Raw genomic sequence first — 16490 nt, forward strand, 5'->3', positions numbered from 1 at the left:
TTCCCTCTGTAAGGCTTCATTTGAGACCTGGCATTGACTGGACAGTGGCATTGAGGGCACCCTTGGTGAGCTTGCTGATGACACCAAGCTGTGAGGTGCAGCTGACACACACTGGAGGGCAGGGATGCCATCCAAAGGGACCTGCACAGGCTGCAGAGCTGGGCCAAAGCCAACCTCACGAGGATCAACAAGACCAAGTGCAAGGTACTGCAGCTAGGTCAGGGCAATCCCAGGCACCACTACAGGCTGGGCAGTGCCTGGCTTGAGAGCAGCCCTGAAGAAAAGAACCTGGGGGTGCTGGTGGATGAGAAGCTCAACAGGAGCCAGCAGTGTGCACCTGCAGCCCAAATGCCAGCCAGAGCCTGGGCTGCAGCAAGAGCAGGGTGGGCAGCAGGGCCAGGGAGGGGATTCTGCCCCTCTGCACCCTCTGATGAGACCCCACCTGGAGCACTGTGCCCAGCTCTGGAGCCCTGTGACAGGAAAGAGCTGGAGGGGCTGGAAGGTGTCCAGAGAAGGGCCACGAGGATGAGCAGAGGGCTGGAGCTGCTCTGCTGTGGGCACAGGATGAGAGAGTTGGGGCTGTCCAGTCTTGAGAGGAGAAGGCTCCCAGCAGACCTGATTGTGGCCTGCTAGGATCCGAAAGGGGCTACAGGAAAGCTGGGGAGGGACTTTTTATGCTGTCAGGTAGTGATAGGACTGGGGGGAATGGACTCAAGCTAGAGGAGGGGAGATACAGATTAGACATGAGGAAGAAGTTCTTGACCATGAGGGTGGTGAGATACTGGCACAGGTCACCCAGGGAGATGATGGAAGCCTCATCCCCAAAAGTTTTGGAGGCCAGGCTGGCTGCTTCTCTGGACAGCCTGATCTAGTGTGAGGAGTCCCTGCCCATGGCAGGGGGGCTGGAGCTGGGTGATCCTTGAGCTCCTTTCCAGCCCTGACAGTTCTGATGCTGTGAACTGCCAAAGGAGCTGCACCTCTGCCCTGTGGCACTCAGTACCAGAGCAGAATTTCACAGCAAAAATGGTCTGGCCAATTTCTTTAACATACTCACGTCAAGAAAATGTTGTGGCTGTGTAGGGATTTGTTAGGTGCTGGAACAGACGAAAGCCAGGGCACACAAAGTGCCCCAGGACAAACGGTGTGCCCACACAATAGCCCTGCCTGTGCAATTGCAAGGAGGCAAGAAATGGATTGAAGTGGCTGGCACCTCAGTCCCTGTCTGAAAGAACTTGGCAGCCACAACTGTCTTGGCTTCTTCACCTGCTTTTCTTCTTCCTTCCTTTACCTTGAAGGACAAATACACTGCCTCACTTGTCTGGGGATCTGCTCCAACACCTTTGTGTTCTCTCACACAATTGTCTGGGTTGGAAGGGAACACAAGGATCATTCAGTTCCACCCCCCCTGCCATGGGCAGGGACACCTCACACTAGATCAGGTTGCCCAGAGCCACATCCAGCCTGGCCTTAAAAGTCTACAGATATGAGGCTTCTACCACCTCCTTGGGCAACCTCTGCCAGTTACTTCCTGCTCTGTTTGTCTCAGAGTTGCAGTCTGCATTGGCCTGGGAGGGACCCTCCAAGGGCATCTTGTCCATCTCCCTGCACTCAGTAGGGACACCTCCAGCTAGAGCAGGCTGCACAGGGACACAGCAAGGCTGAGCTTCAGTGTCTGCAGGGACAGGGCCTCAAGCACAGCCCTGGGCAGCCTGTGCCAGTGTCTCACCACTTCCCTTGTGCAGAACTTCCTCCTCAGGTCCAACCTAACTCTGCCCTGCTCCACTTTCAAACCATTGCCTCTTGTCCTATCACTCCAAGCCCTTCTGACCAGTCCCTCAGCCTGCATGGAGGTCTCCTTCAGATACTGAAATGCAGCTCTGAGGTCTCCCTGAAGCCTTCTCTTCTCCAAGCTGAACACCCCCAACTCTCTCAGCATGTCCCCACAGCTCTCCATCCCTCTGAGCATCTTTGTGGCCTCCTCTGGACCCTCTCCAGCAGGTCCATGTCTCTGGTGGGTGTATGCTTAGCACACTGCTGCTCTCTAACTTGTCAGTAGGGTTTGGTCACACAGGAACACATCCAGGTGACTTTGGAAAGGCTCTGTGAGTGCCTGTCTGATAGCAACCTGGTAGTGAGATGGGAGGGGCTGGTGGGGACCAGCACTGCTGTTGCTGCCCATAGCCATAAGAATAAAACCAGGCCTCTCATGTAGGACAGGATGAGAGGGAGTGGACTGAAGCTTGAGGAAGGCAGACTGAGTGTAGAGATGAGGGGAAACTCTTGAGAGCAAGGGTGGTGAGACACTGGCACAGGTTCCCCAGGGAGGTTGTGGCTGCCGCCTCCCTGGAGGTTTTCAAGGGCAGGCTGGATGAGGCCTTGAGCAACCTGGGCTGTTGGGTGGTGTCCCTGCCCATGGCAGTGGGTTTGAGCTGGATGATGCTGAGGGTCCCTTTCAGACCAACTCATTCTACGAATGTTCAGCTAAGGAAGAATGAACTGGGTGGTACCTGTCAAGGAGACATGCTCTGAGGAATGACTGGAGGGGAGAGGAAGAGGCTGAGCAGATGGCCTCAGTGGCCTTAACTGGGGTGGAAGATACTGGAGAAGAAGTTGGGCAGACTGGTTTTGTTTATTCCACGTGTAGGGAAGCACCAATGGCTGTGCAGCTGTGCCTCTGCTCCACTCCTGTGGAGTCATCATTGTCCTGACCAAGAGTGGGGACTGTGTGGAGAGAAGAACCAAGTGGAAGAGCACAGAGAAGCAAACCACACATCCTGAAGAGGCAAGGTGGTGGGATGGGGATTTGGAGACAGCTGGAAAAAAGGAGATGAGAAGTCTCTGAACAGCAGCTCCAGCACTGGATCGTTGTGCCTGGGTTTGGGTTGTGGTCAGTTGGGGGTTTAGTGGCTGAGGGTTCCTGGGGTTTGGAGCATTGCTGAAACACTGTAAAAGGTTGCCCAGGGAGGTGGCTGGGGCCCATCCCTGGAGATATTCAAGGTGAGGCTGGACAGGGCTGTAGGCAACCTGATCTAGTGGCAGATGTCCCTGCTGAGTGCAGGGGGGTTGGGCTGGATTAGCTTTGGATCCCTTCCAGCCCATTCTGTGATTGCTTGAGTGCTGAGTACTTCACATAGTGAAAGTAGTGCACTTAAATCAGGGTGTTCCTAATGTGGGCTGGTTTTCTGTGGAGTAACTTGAGAGAGGGGGAACAAGGAGTAAAAGCTGGAACCTGCAGTAAAACAAATCTGACTTGCATGGGATTACTGAATGGAAGGTTCTGATGTGCCCAGCGTAAGGATGTGGAACCTCAGGTTAGGTTAATAGTAGACAAGTGAGCCATGAGCACAGCCACCACTGAGGGACACCAGCTGGGTCAGGTCAGCCAGCACAAGTCCAGGCTGGGTGCAGAGTGGGCTGAGAGCAGCCCTGAAGAAAGAGCCTTGGGGGTGTTGGTTGCTGAGCAGCTCCCCAGGAGCCAGCAGTGCCCTCATGCAGCCCAGCAGGCAGCTGTGTTTTGGCTGCAGCCAGAGGAGTGTGGGCAGCAGGGCAAGAGAAGGGATTGTGCCCCTTGGCTCTGCTCTGCTCAGACCTCACCTCCAATCCTGCCTCCAGCTCTGCTGTGCCCAGCTGCAGGACACAGGCCCGAGGAGGCCACAAAGATGATGCTGAGGGAACTGGGGGTGTGCAGCCTGGAGAGGAGGAGGCTCCAGGGGGGCCTCAGAGCTGCCTGCCAGTGTCTGAAGGGATCCTGCAGGAAAGCTGCAGAGGGACTTTTGCTGATGGTGTCTGGAGACAGGCCAAGGGGGAATGGTTTGAAGCTGAAGCAGAGCACGGTGAGACTGAAGCTGAGGGAGAAGTTCTTCAGTGTGAGGGTGTTGAGTCTGGCACAGGCTGCCCAAGGAGGCTGTGGCTGCCTCCTGCCTGGGGGTGTTCAAGGCCAGGTTGAGTGACGCCTTGAGCAGCCAAGCCTAGTTGAGAGGTGTCCCTGGGCATGGCAGGAGGTCGGAGAGATGATCCCTGAGGTCACTCCCTCAGCCACTCTGTGCTAAATGAGCCCTTCCTGGAACGACTTACTGAGAAGTGGTCTGAGACACACCCGGCTGAAAGCATGAGGAAATGCTCCTGCAGTGAGCATTCCGGGAATAATGGCTTTGGAAAATGTTTGGATGAGGCAGCTGCGGGTGGCTGCAGGCTTCCCAGTGTTCCTGCTCCCATCCACCCGGAGAAGGCAGTGCTGCTGCGATCCAACCCCAGTGCAGCGGGCTGGGAGCCGCTGCAACCCTGCGGCCGGGCTGGACACAGCTTGTGGCTGTGCCTCAGGGTGCAGCTGGGCGCAGGGAATGCAGCCTCCGGAGGAGGAAGGTCAATGAGCTGGAATGACAGCTCCAGAGGGAATGTTCTGCAGGATGAAACCCCTCTACTCCACAAAAGCTGCCTAACGGTGGCTCCGGCACTGGATCCCTGCATTACCTGTAAGAGCTGGGGATAAGAGAATTCCAGACAGCCCTTCCTGCTTCACGGTGCTGGGAGAGGATTCCTGACAGTTCTTCCTGCTTTTAGTGTTGGGAAAGAATTCCTGAGAGCCCTTCCTGCTTCTGAGTATTGGGAGAGAATTCCCAACAGCCCTTCCTGCTTTCAGTGTTGGGAGAGAATTCCTGACAGCCCTTCCTGCTTTCAGTGTTGGGAAAGAATTCCCAACAGCCCTTCCTGCTTCTGAGTATTTGGAGAGAATTCCTGACAGCCCTTCCTGCTTTCAGTGTTGGGAGAGAATTCCTGACAGCCCTTCCTGCTTTCAGTGTTGGAAGAGAATTCCTAACAGCCCTTCCTGCTTCTGAGTATTTGGAGAGAATTCCTGACAGCCCTTCCTGCTTTCAGTGTTGGGAGAGAATTCCTGACAGCCCTTCCTGCTTTCAGTGTTGGAAGAGAATTCCTAACAGCCCTTCCTGCTTCTGAGTATTTGGAGAGAATTCCTGACAGCCCTTCCTGCTTTCAGTGTTGGAAGAGAATTCCTACTTCTGAGTATTGGAAGAGATTCCTGATGGCGTTTCCTTTCTGCTTCTCAGTGGTAGAATTCCTGACAGTATTGGAAGCACTGAAACCCAACTTCCAAGGACTTTTGGCTGGAGACCACCAGAAGGACCCAGACTGGAGCTGGATGAGCAGTCTGGGGTTGTCTGGAGCTTGGTGGTGTGACGGTGAGGAGCAGCCTGAGTGTCTGTGGAGCTTGGTGGTGTGACGGTGAGGAGCTGCCTGAGTGTCTGTGGAGCTTGGTGGTGTGGCAGTGGGGAGCAGCCTGAGTGTCTGTGGCGCTGCTGCTGTACCGAGCTCGTTTACAGCAAGCACTTTGCCCTGCACTCCCAGCTCTTTTCCCTACCATCTTATTGCACCTCAGCTCCTTCAGATGCCAGCTGCAGTTGTGTTTGCCTGACGGCACCAATCCAGATGAGGTCCTGTCCATTCTCAACCATTTCCTTCTCTCAAAATGATTCTGGAACCAACTTGGGCAAGCAAAAAGCTCAGGGACTGGTGCTTAATGAATCTCTTAGAGAGGACAGTGCTCTGGTAGCAGTAATGGCAGGCAGTAGGAGCACCCTTCACATTCTCCTCACCCTCTTCACATTCTCCTCACCCTCTTCACATTCTCCTCACCCTCTTCACATTCTTTTCACCCTCTTTGCACTCTTCTCACCCTCTTCTCATTCTCCTCACTCTCTTCCTCTTCACTTCAGGCTGTTGGCCTATTCCTTGCTGGGTGAAGATCACGACAGGAGTGGGAAGGATAACTTGGTAAAGCAAAAACAGTTCTGAAGAAAAGTGTGCTCTCAGCCCACTCTACACCTAGCCTGAAGAAAGAGCCTTGGGGATGTTGGTTGCTAAGCAGCTCCCCAGGAGCCAGCAGTGCCCTCATGCAGCCCAGCAGGCAGCTGTGTGCTGGCTGCAGCCAGAGGAGTGTGGGCAGCAGGGCAAGATGGACTGTGCCCCTTGGCTCTGCTCTGCTTAGACCTCACCTCCAATCCTGGCTCCAGCTCTGCTGTGCCTAGCAGCAGAAGGACACAGAGCTGCTGGAGTGAGGCCTGAGGAGGTCACAAAGATGCTCCAAGGGCTGGAGCAGCTCTGCTGTGAGCCCAGGCTGAGGGAGCTGGGGGTGTGCAGCCTGGAGAGGAGAAGGCTCCAGGAGGACCCCAGAGCTGCCTGCCAGTGCCTGAAGGGATCCTACAGGAAAGCTGCAGAGGGACTTGTGCTGAGGGTGTCTGGAGACAGGCCAAGGGGGAATGGTTTGAAGCTGAGGAAGAAGTTCTTCAGTAGGAGGGTGGTGAGTCTGGCACAGGCTGCCCAGAGAAGCTGTGGCTGCCTCCTCCCTAGAGGTGTTCAAGGCCAGGCTGGATGAAGCCTTGGGCAGCTGAGCATAGACGGGAGGTGTCCCTGGACATGGCAGGGGATTGGAACTGGATGACCCTAACCCAAACCTTTCTATGATTCTATGAAGTTTTGCTCCCTCAGACAGAGCTGTCTTAGGCCTCTTGATTTTGTGGTTTTCATGTTCAGAAGACCTTTGAGAGACTCTTGGACTACAGAGGACAGGGACCCTTTGGATGATGTTGCCTGGGAACCCAGCTTGTAAAAACCTCTGCCTTCTGCCAGAGCCTGACTCAAACTGCTGGCAGGCAAGAAAGTTCTGGGCAGCAAAGCAATCTGCAGAATTCCTGGTTTGGAAGCAGGCTCTGCTCCTGTCTCTGCTTCACACTGTTCTGGGCAGGTCTGCAGGGAGCTTTCTGCAAGGGGTCAGGAGTCCCTCAATAGCCCCTGTTGGCTGCAGCCTCAGCAGCTGTTGTGCCTATTCTGATTGATGTCCTCTTCCTCCAGCCCTCTGGCTCCATTTCCACTGCTTTTTGCTTTTGCAGTGCCAAGGGCTTGGGCATGATTCACTCTGAAATGTACCCTCTGTGTTTTTCCCACTGCTCCTCCCAGCACCTCACTGCTCCTCCTCCTCCTCCAGCAAAGTCAATTCTCTGATGCCTGCAGGTTGTCTCTCCAGAGGACAGCACTGGTGTTCTGCTGGCAGGCTGGCAAAGATGGAGGTGTGAGGAGGATCTGAGGAACACAAACCTCTCCTTGGCACAACAAGCTGGAGTTACAACTTCAGGAAATTTTTCCTACTGTGTGAGCTAAACCTTCCCTGGGACAACCTGAGGCCATTCCTGCTCATCCTATCACTACTTGGAGAAGAGCCTAACCCCCACCAGTCTTCTCAGGGAGTGGTAGAGAGCCAGATGGGCTCCCCAGAGGCTAAATTACTCCAGCTCCCTCAGCTGCTCCTCCCCAGCGCTGTTCTCCAGACCCTTCCCCAGCTTTCTTGCCCTTCTCTGAACCTGTTCCAGCCCTTCAATATTCTTCTTGCAGTGAGGGCCCAGAACTGAACCCAGGATTTCTTTGGTGTGAGAGTGCTGGAGGCCTGCAGCAGGTTGTCCAGAGAGGTTGTGGAGTCTCCTCTGGCGCCTTTCCAACCCCACCTGGATGTGTTTCTGTGTGCCTTGCCCTGGGTGACCCTGCTCTGGCAGGGGAATTGGACTGGATAATCCCTGGAGGTCCCTTCCAACCCCTACCATTCTGTTTTCTCTCTCTTGCTCTCTTTTCACAGAATCAACCACCCAGGTTGGCAAAGCCCCTCAGGATCACCAAGTCCAACCTATAACCTTACTCAACAAGACTCACCTTAAGCCACCTCCCTAAGCACCACATCCAAACGACCCTGAAACACAGCCAGGGTGGGTGACTTCACCACCTCCCTGGGCAGCTCATGCCAGTGCCTGCAGGCTCTGTTGCTTACAGCCACAGAGGGAGAAGAAAACAACACTGTGGAGCAGGGACACAAATCCACCCGTGCCCTGCATCCTGTGCCATGCCCTGAGACAACCTGAGACATGAATTGATGGTTCCTGCCAGCTGCCAGCCCTGCTGCTCCCCAGCTTTCACTGTCAGTGGTGTTGCTCTGCCAGGCTCTGCTGGGAAAGAGGATTTGGTGCCCAGCAGATGTGACAGGGAGTGTGGAGCAAGGAGCAGCCTCGTGAAAAGAAGCTTTTTTAAAGCACTGGTGACGAGCAGACAGGGATTACATCTGCCAAAGGCACTGGCAGAGAAGAGTGTGGTCCCTGGGCCACCTCCAGCCTGCAGAGGAGGGTGAAGCCAGGGCATGAGAGACTGTGGCTAACTCCAGCTGTTCTGTCCCTGCTGGCTGCTTGTGCTGGGGAAGCCCTGAAGAAAGATGACGCAAAGTGACTCTGCAGCTTGCTTGTTAGGAAGGGAGCAGGATCCTCATGCTGTGAGCCTGGAAAGATCAGAGAATCAGAGAATGGTTTGGGTTGGCAAAGCCTTCTGAGAGCATCCAGTTCAACTGCCAGCACAACACCACCATGGCCATGAAACCCTGTGCCCAGCTGCCATGGCCACACGGTTCTGGAACCCCCTCCAGGGATGGGAACTCCACCAGGTTCCTGTGCAGCCTGTGCCAATCCCTGACCACTCTGGCAGCAAAGAAATTGTTCCTCAGCTCCAACCAATGACCTGAGACTAGGGAGAAGCAACTCAAGCCTCACCTGGCTCCAGCCTCCTCTCAGGGAGCTGTAGAGAGCAATGAGCTCTGCCCTCAGCCTCCTCTTCTCTGCACTAAACACCCCCAGCTCCCTCAGCTGCTCCTCCCCAGCCCTCCCTTCCAGACCCTTCCCCAGCTTCCTTGCCCTTCTCTGCACCCTTTCCAGACCCTCAATGTCCTTCTGTGTAGGTTTGGGTGTACCCCACCCCCCCACACTTTAGAAATTACCCAGACTAGACTCAGCTGGCTCTGGGAATATAAATGAAGCTGTTTATTTACAGCTAGCACAATGTACAAGCAGCTATTTACAGTATATACAGCTATAGACAGAAATATACAAGGGAAAAGTAATACAGAAACACAACTCCCCTCCCAGAAACCTGAGTCCCCAGGAGGGGCTCCCAACCACCCCTGCACCTTCCCCCTGCCCCTCTCAACCTTACCCCAGTCCTAAGGAAGGAAAGAGGTTCAGCCAAGAGGTTAAGAAGCAAGGTTAGCGGCAGGCGAGGTTAAGGAGATGCAGCTCAGTCCAAGCCCAGCCCGAAAGTGTGAAGACAAAATGGGGAGAGTGTTATCTAGTGTTTACATTCTTCTTCATCGAGACTCTGAGGGAAGGAGACATCACCACTGTTTTCCTTTCACAGCCAATTATCTACTTTTTCTCACCAAAACATTCTACCCTGCTTCAAACTAGCACACCTTCTCACACTGAGGGCCCAGAACTGAACCCACCACTCCAGCTGTGGCCTCCCCAGTGCTGGCTGCAGGAGGACAATCCCTGCCCTGCTCTTGCTGCCCACACCATTGCTGATCCAGGCCAGGCTGCTGGTGGCCTCCTTGGCCAGCTGGGCACAGCCTGGCTCACCTTCACTCAGCTGTCCACCAGCACCCCCAGTTCTGTCTCTGCTGGGCACTTTCCAGCCACTCTGCCCCAGATGTTTTCCCCAGGCTCCAGGCACAAAGCAGGAAGAGGGTAGCAGGACCCCAGCCCTGCATCCCTCTTCCAAGGTTGTTGCACACTCCAAGCCCTGCTCCAGCTGGGTGCACACCATGCTTTGTCCAGGCTGTTGCAGGCCACCTGGAGCAAGAGATGCTGCACTTCACTCAGCACTCTCCCCTTACTGTCTGCAAGCACTTCCTCTGCTCCTCTGCAGAGGAGAGGGGGAAGGAGGCTGCACAAACAAAGCTGGAAAAGCTCAGCGTGGGAGTGTTTGTGTAGGCAGCTTGCTGAGGGGCAGCCAAGGTCATCAGAGCTGCGAGGATGCAGCCAGGCTCTTCTCTGTGGTGCCCAGGGCCAAGACAAGAGGCAATAGGCACAATCTGCAACCCAGGAGGTGCCACAGGAACAGAAGGGACAAATTCTTCCCTGTGAAGGTGGCAGAGCAGTGGGATAAGCTGCCCAGAGAGGCTGTGGAGTCTCCATCTCTGGAGGCCTTCCAGACCCATCTGGATGTGTCCCTGTGGAACTGACTCTGGGTGAGCCTGCTCTGGCTCTCTACAGGTCCCTTCCAGCCCCTGCCAGTCTGTGTTTTCATGGCCAACAGCAACCTGGGAGCTGCAGGCAGGAGCCTTTGTCCTTCTTCTGCATCCCAGGAGAGAAACTTGATGCAGTCCCTGGTGGCAAAGTGAAGCACAGAAACATATCTGAGTGGCCTTTTTGCTCCCCTCCCCAGTTCTTTGTCTCTTCCAGTTTCAGGTGAAGCACAGTGGTTTCACAAACACTCTGGAGAGCTCATTTCAAGAGGCAGGAGATGTTTACACCTTGCATGTCTCTGGGGCCTCACCAGCCAGCAGAATTCCTGTGTGGTTGGAGCAGTGTGAGGCTGAGCAGGACGGTGTGGGGCTGACATTGCTGCTTCTGTCCCCAGCAGGGAGAGCTGAGAAGGGAACAGGCTCGAAAGAGAAGCACAGCTTTTATTTCTGTCTGAGCTGCCTTTATTTCTGGTCTGCTCTGAAGCTCCTAGGGCCTGGAATTTGTCTCCCAGAGTGGTGCACGGCGTGGCCTGATGCCAGCTTGTGCTCTCCAGGGGATTTTTCTTCATGCTGAGATCTGAAAGTCTTTGTCAACACATCCTTGGAGCAAGCCTCAGTCTGTGTCAGATCCTCCATGGGGAGTGAAAGGAGGAAGCTTCTGAAACTCAGCTCCAGGATGCTTGCCTGGCTACCCACTGCCTGGATAAGGAAGCGGCTGGAGGGCTGCTCTCAGAGCTGTGGGCAGTGGCTCAGTGTCCAAATGGAGACCAGGGACAAGTGGTGTCCCTCAGGGATGGTACTGGGACCAGTGCTGCAAAAGGTGTAGAAGAAGACAGACAGCTGCACTGAACAGCTCCTGTCTGTGTGGAGAACAAGGCTTGAACTTGGAAAGAAACAGCTGAAGAACCACAGAATGGTCTGGGATGGCAAAGCCCTTCCAGCCCAACCAGCCTCTGACTCTGCCAGGGCTGGGGCTGAGCCATGGCCCTCAGCACCACAGCTCTGCCTTTCAAACACCTCCAGCCATGGGCATTCAACCACCTCCCTGGGCAGCCTCTGACAGCCTTTGAGAACCCTTTCAGCCAAGAAGGTTCTTCTCATCTCCAACCTGAACCTCCCCTGGGGCAGCTTGAGGCCATTTCCTCTGCTCCTGTCACTTGTTTCCAGGGAGCAGAGCCCAACCCCCACCTGGCTGCAGCCTCCTCTCAGGGAGCTGCAGAGGGCAATGAGCTCTGCCCTCAGCCTCCTCTTCTCCACACTGAACACCTCCAGCTCCCTCAGCTGCTCCTCCCCAGATCTCTTCTCCAGACCCTTCCCCATCTTCCTTGACCTTCCCTGCACCCTCTCCATCCCCTCAATATGCTTCTGGGAGTGAGAGCCCAGAGCTGAACCCAGCACTCCAGGTGTGGCCTCCCCAGTGCTGGCTGCAGGAGGACAATCCCTGCGGTGGGAGCGTGCACAGGGCCCTGGGTGCAGCCCCCTGGCAGCCTGGGGTGGCAGCCAGCACCTCACTTCCCCCACACCACTGCTAGCATCGTGCCACCAAGTTTCCCAGGCCAGGCTGAGCTAGTTTGGGGCAGCAGGAAGGGATGTAGGGCACGGTGTGGGCCAGGCTGGGGAACTCCCTGGGGTGCTGGGGCTTTCCTCACGTCAGTACCACCAGCAGAGACATCAGGCTCCAGCCTTCCCTGGCTGGCAGGCTCTCCCTGGCTGGTGAGAGCCTGTGTGGCAGTGCCCCGGGTGGGAGTTCTTCTTATCAGGGCGTGAAATGTGGTTGCCACAAAGGAAACAAACCTGTCTTTGTTGCCAGCATCTCCTTTGGTACTGCTGCTCCTCAAGAAGTTCAACCAGTGCAAGTGCAGGGTCCTGGGGACGAGCAACCCCTGCAGCAGTGCAGGCGAGGGGGGACCAGCTGGGAAGCAGCTCTGCAGAGAAGGACCTGGGAGTGCTGGGGGGCAGCAGCCGAGCATGAGCCAGCAGTGTGCCCTTGTGGCCAAGGAGGCCAGTGGGGTCCTGGGGGGCTTGAAGAAGAGTGTGGCCAGCAGGTCGAGGGAGGTTCTCCTTTCCCTTTACTTGGCCCTGCTGAGGCTGCATCTGGAGTCCTGGGTCCAGCTCTGGACTTCCCAGCTCAAGAGAGACAGAGAACTGCTGGAGAGAGTCCAGCAGGGAACCAGGAGGGTGCTGAGGGACCTGAGGCTGCTGATCAATGTTCAGCAAGAGCTGAAGAGCAGGGGGCAAGAGGATGGAGCCAGGCTCTTGTCAGTGATGCCCTGTGCTAGGACAAGAGGCAATGGGCACAAACTGGAACCCACGAGGTTTGATCTGAAGGGGAGGAGAAAATTCTTTGGTGTGAGGGTGCTGGAGGCCCGGAGCAGGCTGCCCGGAGAGGTTGTGGAGTCTCCTCCGCAGGCATTCCTTTGGATGGTTGCTGTGTCACCTGCTCTGGGTGACCCTTCATTGGCCCCCCCGGCGGTCCCTGCCAACCCACACCCCCCACCCTGTGACCTGCCTGAGGCAAAAGGGCCACATGCAGACGTGCAAAAGGGAGGATGGACGTGGGGAGAGGGTGGCAGAAGCTGGGCAAGTCCCTTCTGCTGCCTCGGGAGGCTGAATACAGGGAGCGCCGGCAGGATAAGCCGCCCTGCCTGCCCGCTCTGCTGCCTCCCTGCCCGCTCTGCTGCCTGCCTGCTCTGCTGCCTGCCTGCTCTGCTGCCTGCCTGCCTGCTCTGCTGCCTCCCTGCCTGCTCTGCTGCCTGCCTGCCCACTCTGCTGCCTCCCTGCCCGCTCTGCTGCCTGCCTGCTCTGCTGCCTGCCTGCCTGCTCTGCTGCCTCCCTGCCCACTCTGCTGCCTGCCTGCTCTGCTGCCTCCCTGCCTGCTCTGCTGCCTCCCTGCCCGCTCTGCTGCCTGCCTGCCCGCTCTGCTGCCTGCCTACTCTGCTGCCTCCCTGCCCACTCTGCTGCCTGCCTGCTCTGCTGCCTGCCTGCCTGCTCTGCTGCCTGCCTGCCCGCTCTGCTGCCTGCCTGCCCGCTCTGCTGCCTGCCTGCTCTGCTGCCTCCCTGCCCGCTCTGCTGCCTGCCTGCTCTGCTGCCTCCCTGCCCGCTCTGCTGCCTGCCTGCTCTGCTGCCTGCCTGCCTGCTCTGCTGCCTGCCTGCTCTGCTGCCTCCCTGCCCACTCTGCTGCCTGCCTGCTCTGCTGCCTCCCTGCCCGCTCTGCTGCCTGCCTGCTCTGCTGCCTGCCTGCTCTGCTGCCTGCCTGCTCTGCTGCCTGCCTGCCTGCTCTGCTGCCTCCCTGCCCACTCTGCTGCCTGCCTGCTCTGCTGCCTGCCTGCCTGCTCTGCTGCCTCCCTGCCCACTCTGCTGCCTGCCTGCTCTGCTGCCTGCCTGCTCTGCTGCCTGCCTGCCTGCTCTGCTGCCTCCCTGCCCACTCTGCTGCCTGCCCGCTCTGCTGCCTGCTCTGCTGCCTGCCCACTCTGCTGCCTGCCCGCTCTGCTGTCTGCCGGCTCTGCTGCCTGCCTGCCTGCTCTGCTGCCTCCCTGCCCACTCTGCTGCCTGCCCGCTCTGCTGCCTGCCCGCTCTGCTGCCTGCCCTCTGTGCTACCTGCCAGGCTGCCCAGGGAGCGCTGCCTTGCACCAGCTCCGCCTCTCTGCTTTTGCTTTCGCTTTCGTTTCTTCCCCACAAAGCCTCACCCCAGGAGCACAGCAAAAGCAGGAGGTGCAGACCTGCCCTCCCCCCGGACACCTGCCCTCCCCCCGGACAGCAGCAGCTCCTCCACCCGGGGCCCTGATGGGTTCAGAGGTGTTTTTTCCACCACGGCTGCCGGGAAGCGCAGCCCCCATGGGGGTAGGTTCTTTTGATGCCCAAGCAGTGAGCAAGTGAAAATATGAGTCATGGTCTGGCAGCTTTGGGCTGCCAGGCTCGGGACTGGCACTGCTGCTGATTTATAGCTGGGCAAAAAAGGGGGGGGGGGGGGGGGGGGGCAGGGAGGAAGGAGCCAGGCCGTGGCTCCCTGCTGCTCTTTCAGGGCATTTGTTGGGTTTGCAGCTGACTGCTGAGGTCTGAATGAGCAAACCCCAAGCGCCTCACCACTGCCTGCCCCGTGTTTTGGACAGAACTGAGTCCTGCAGCAGTGGGCAGCACACAGAGCTGGCTGCAGCCTGCCTTTCCTCCTGCCACCATGAGCCACCTGGCTGTGCCCCTGGCTCAGCAGCCAGGGCATCAGCACCAGAGAGCTTTGGGCTTGCCTCCTCTGCCTCTTGCTGCTTGGGAACTGAGCTGGGAATGGCACCAGACTACAGGTGGAGAATGAAGTTAACTGCAGTTAGGGGCTGGTCATCAGTGGTGCTCCTCCGGGCTCAGTTCTCTTTGACGTCCCTATCCATGATCTGGGTGAGGGGAGCCAGGCACAGTGAGGGTGGTGAGAGACTGGCACAGGCTGCCCAGGGCTGTGCCTGAGGCCCTGTCCCTGCAGACATTCAGGCTGGGAGAGCTGGGGCTGCTCAGCCTGGAGAAGAGAAGGCTCCAGGAAGACCTGTGCTCCACAACCTCCCCAGGCAGCCTGTGCCAGTGTCTCCTCACTCTCACTGTCAAGAACTTCTTCCTAACATCCAGTTTCAATCTCCCCTCTGCCAGTTTAAACCCATTCCTCCTCGTCCTCTCATCTCCATCAGGACCTGCTCCATCAGCTTGCCAGGCACAAACTGACTGGCCTGGAGCTTCCAGGACCTTTTCTTCCTCCCCTGTGGAAGATGGGGGTGAGGGTTCCCCTTCTGCAGGCATCAGGGACTTCCCCAGGCTGCTCTCACCCTTTGCATACAGCAGGCAGTGGGGCAGTGGTTTGGCAACTTTGTCTGCCAGTTCCCTCGGGACCCGTCAGAGGGTCAAACACAGCCCGTGGCAAACTGCAGGGGGAACATCCCTGAGCACAGCCCGGAGCCTGAGCAGCCACAACAATGGGAAGCAGCCAAGGGAAGCCAACTCCACCTTGAGGGGAAACCTCAGCTCCTGAGGAGTCCCTTCCCTCTGACTGGATCCAAGAGGGTAATTAGCCCCAGCAGACCTCAGATCAATCTGGCTAAGGAGTGACACAGTCCAAGCTTATCTCTGGTAACCCAACCCAGGGCTCTCACCCTACAGCATGTCCACATCAATAATGGAGCAGCCCTGCAGCCAGGGCCCTGCCAGCTGGCACACAGGGATGGAGCCTTCCTTAGCAGCGAACTCAGAATGCACCTGGCTGAGGCAAGTTAGAATCACAGCATCACAGAACTGGCAGAGCTGGAAGGGACCTCAAGGATCATCCAGCTCCAACCACCCTGCCATGGGCAGGGTCACCTCACAGTAGATCAGGTTGCCCAGAGCCACATGCAGCCTGGCCTTAAACACCTCCAGGGATGAGGCTTCCACCACCTCCCTGGGCAACCTGTGCCAGTCTTTCACCACCCTCATGCTGAAGAACTTCTTCCTGACATCCAATCTGAATCTACCCACTCATGGTTTTGCTCCGTTCCACTCAGTCCTACTCCTACCCAAAATCAAGCACAGTCCTGCTGGCCACCTGGGACAGGTTGGCCAGGGATGTGGTTGAGGTGATTGAAGCCTCATTCCTGGAGACATTCAACCTGGGAGAGTTGGGGCTGTTCAGCCTGGAAAGGAGAAGGCTCAGGGGGACCTTTGAGCAGCCTGACAGCGCCTGAAGGGGCTGCAGAGGAGCTGGGGTGGGACTTTGGACAAGGACTGACAGTGACAGGATGACAAACAATGGCTTTGAGCTGGGAGAAGGGAGATTGAGAATGGAGATTAGGAAGAAATTGCTGAGGCTGAGGGTGGGGAGACACTGGCACAGGTTTCCCAGGGAGGCTGTGGCTGTCCCCTCCCTGGCTTGGTTGGATGAGGCCTTGAGCAATCTGGGCTGGTGAGAGGTGTCCCTACCCATGACTGGAGGCTGGAGCTGGATGATCTTGAAGGTCCCTTCCATCCCAACCCATTCCGTCAAGCTGTGCTTTGAAGAGGACTATTTCCTGAGCTGCAGCTCTTACAGCCTGGCCCTTAGGGACCAGTTCGACCCTTACAGCTGCCGGGCTTTGAAGCTGCTCTTGCCTTACCCATCTGAGCTATTTCCTTTCCACCCTCGGGCTCAGAGGAGGAGAGAAGCCACTTGAGCTTCACGGTGGTTTCCCCCCATCAGAAGGGCACAGTGCTGGGGGGCACCACAGCCTTCAGCAGCAGAAGGATTTTCACGTTTGAGTTTGGGTTTGGCTTTGTTTGTTTGGAGCTGTTTGGTTGCTTGGTTTGGTTTTTTTTTCCCCTCTCTCTCTGTTAATTAAATCCTTTCATTTTTCAAAGAGAAAGCCACTCGGCTTTTGCTCTTGGCCATCAGCACCACCTGAACTCCAGCTGGCAGCAGTATGCCCTGGCTGCCTTCCCACTG

This window comes from Pogoniulus pusillus, chromosome 7, assembly GCF_015220805.1.
Source record: "Pogoniulus pusillus isolate bPogPus1 chromosome 7, bPogPus1.pri, whole genome shotgun sequence".
NCBI lineage: Eukaryota > Metazoa > Chordata > Aves > Piciformes > Lybiidae > Pogoniulus > Pogoniulus pusillus.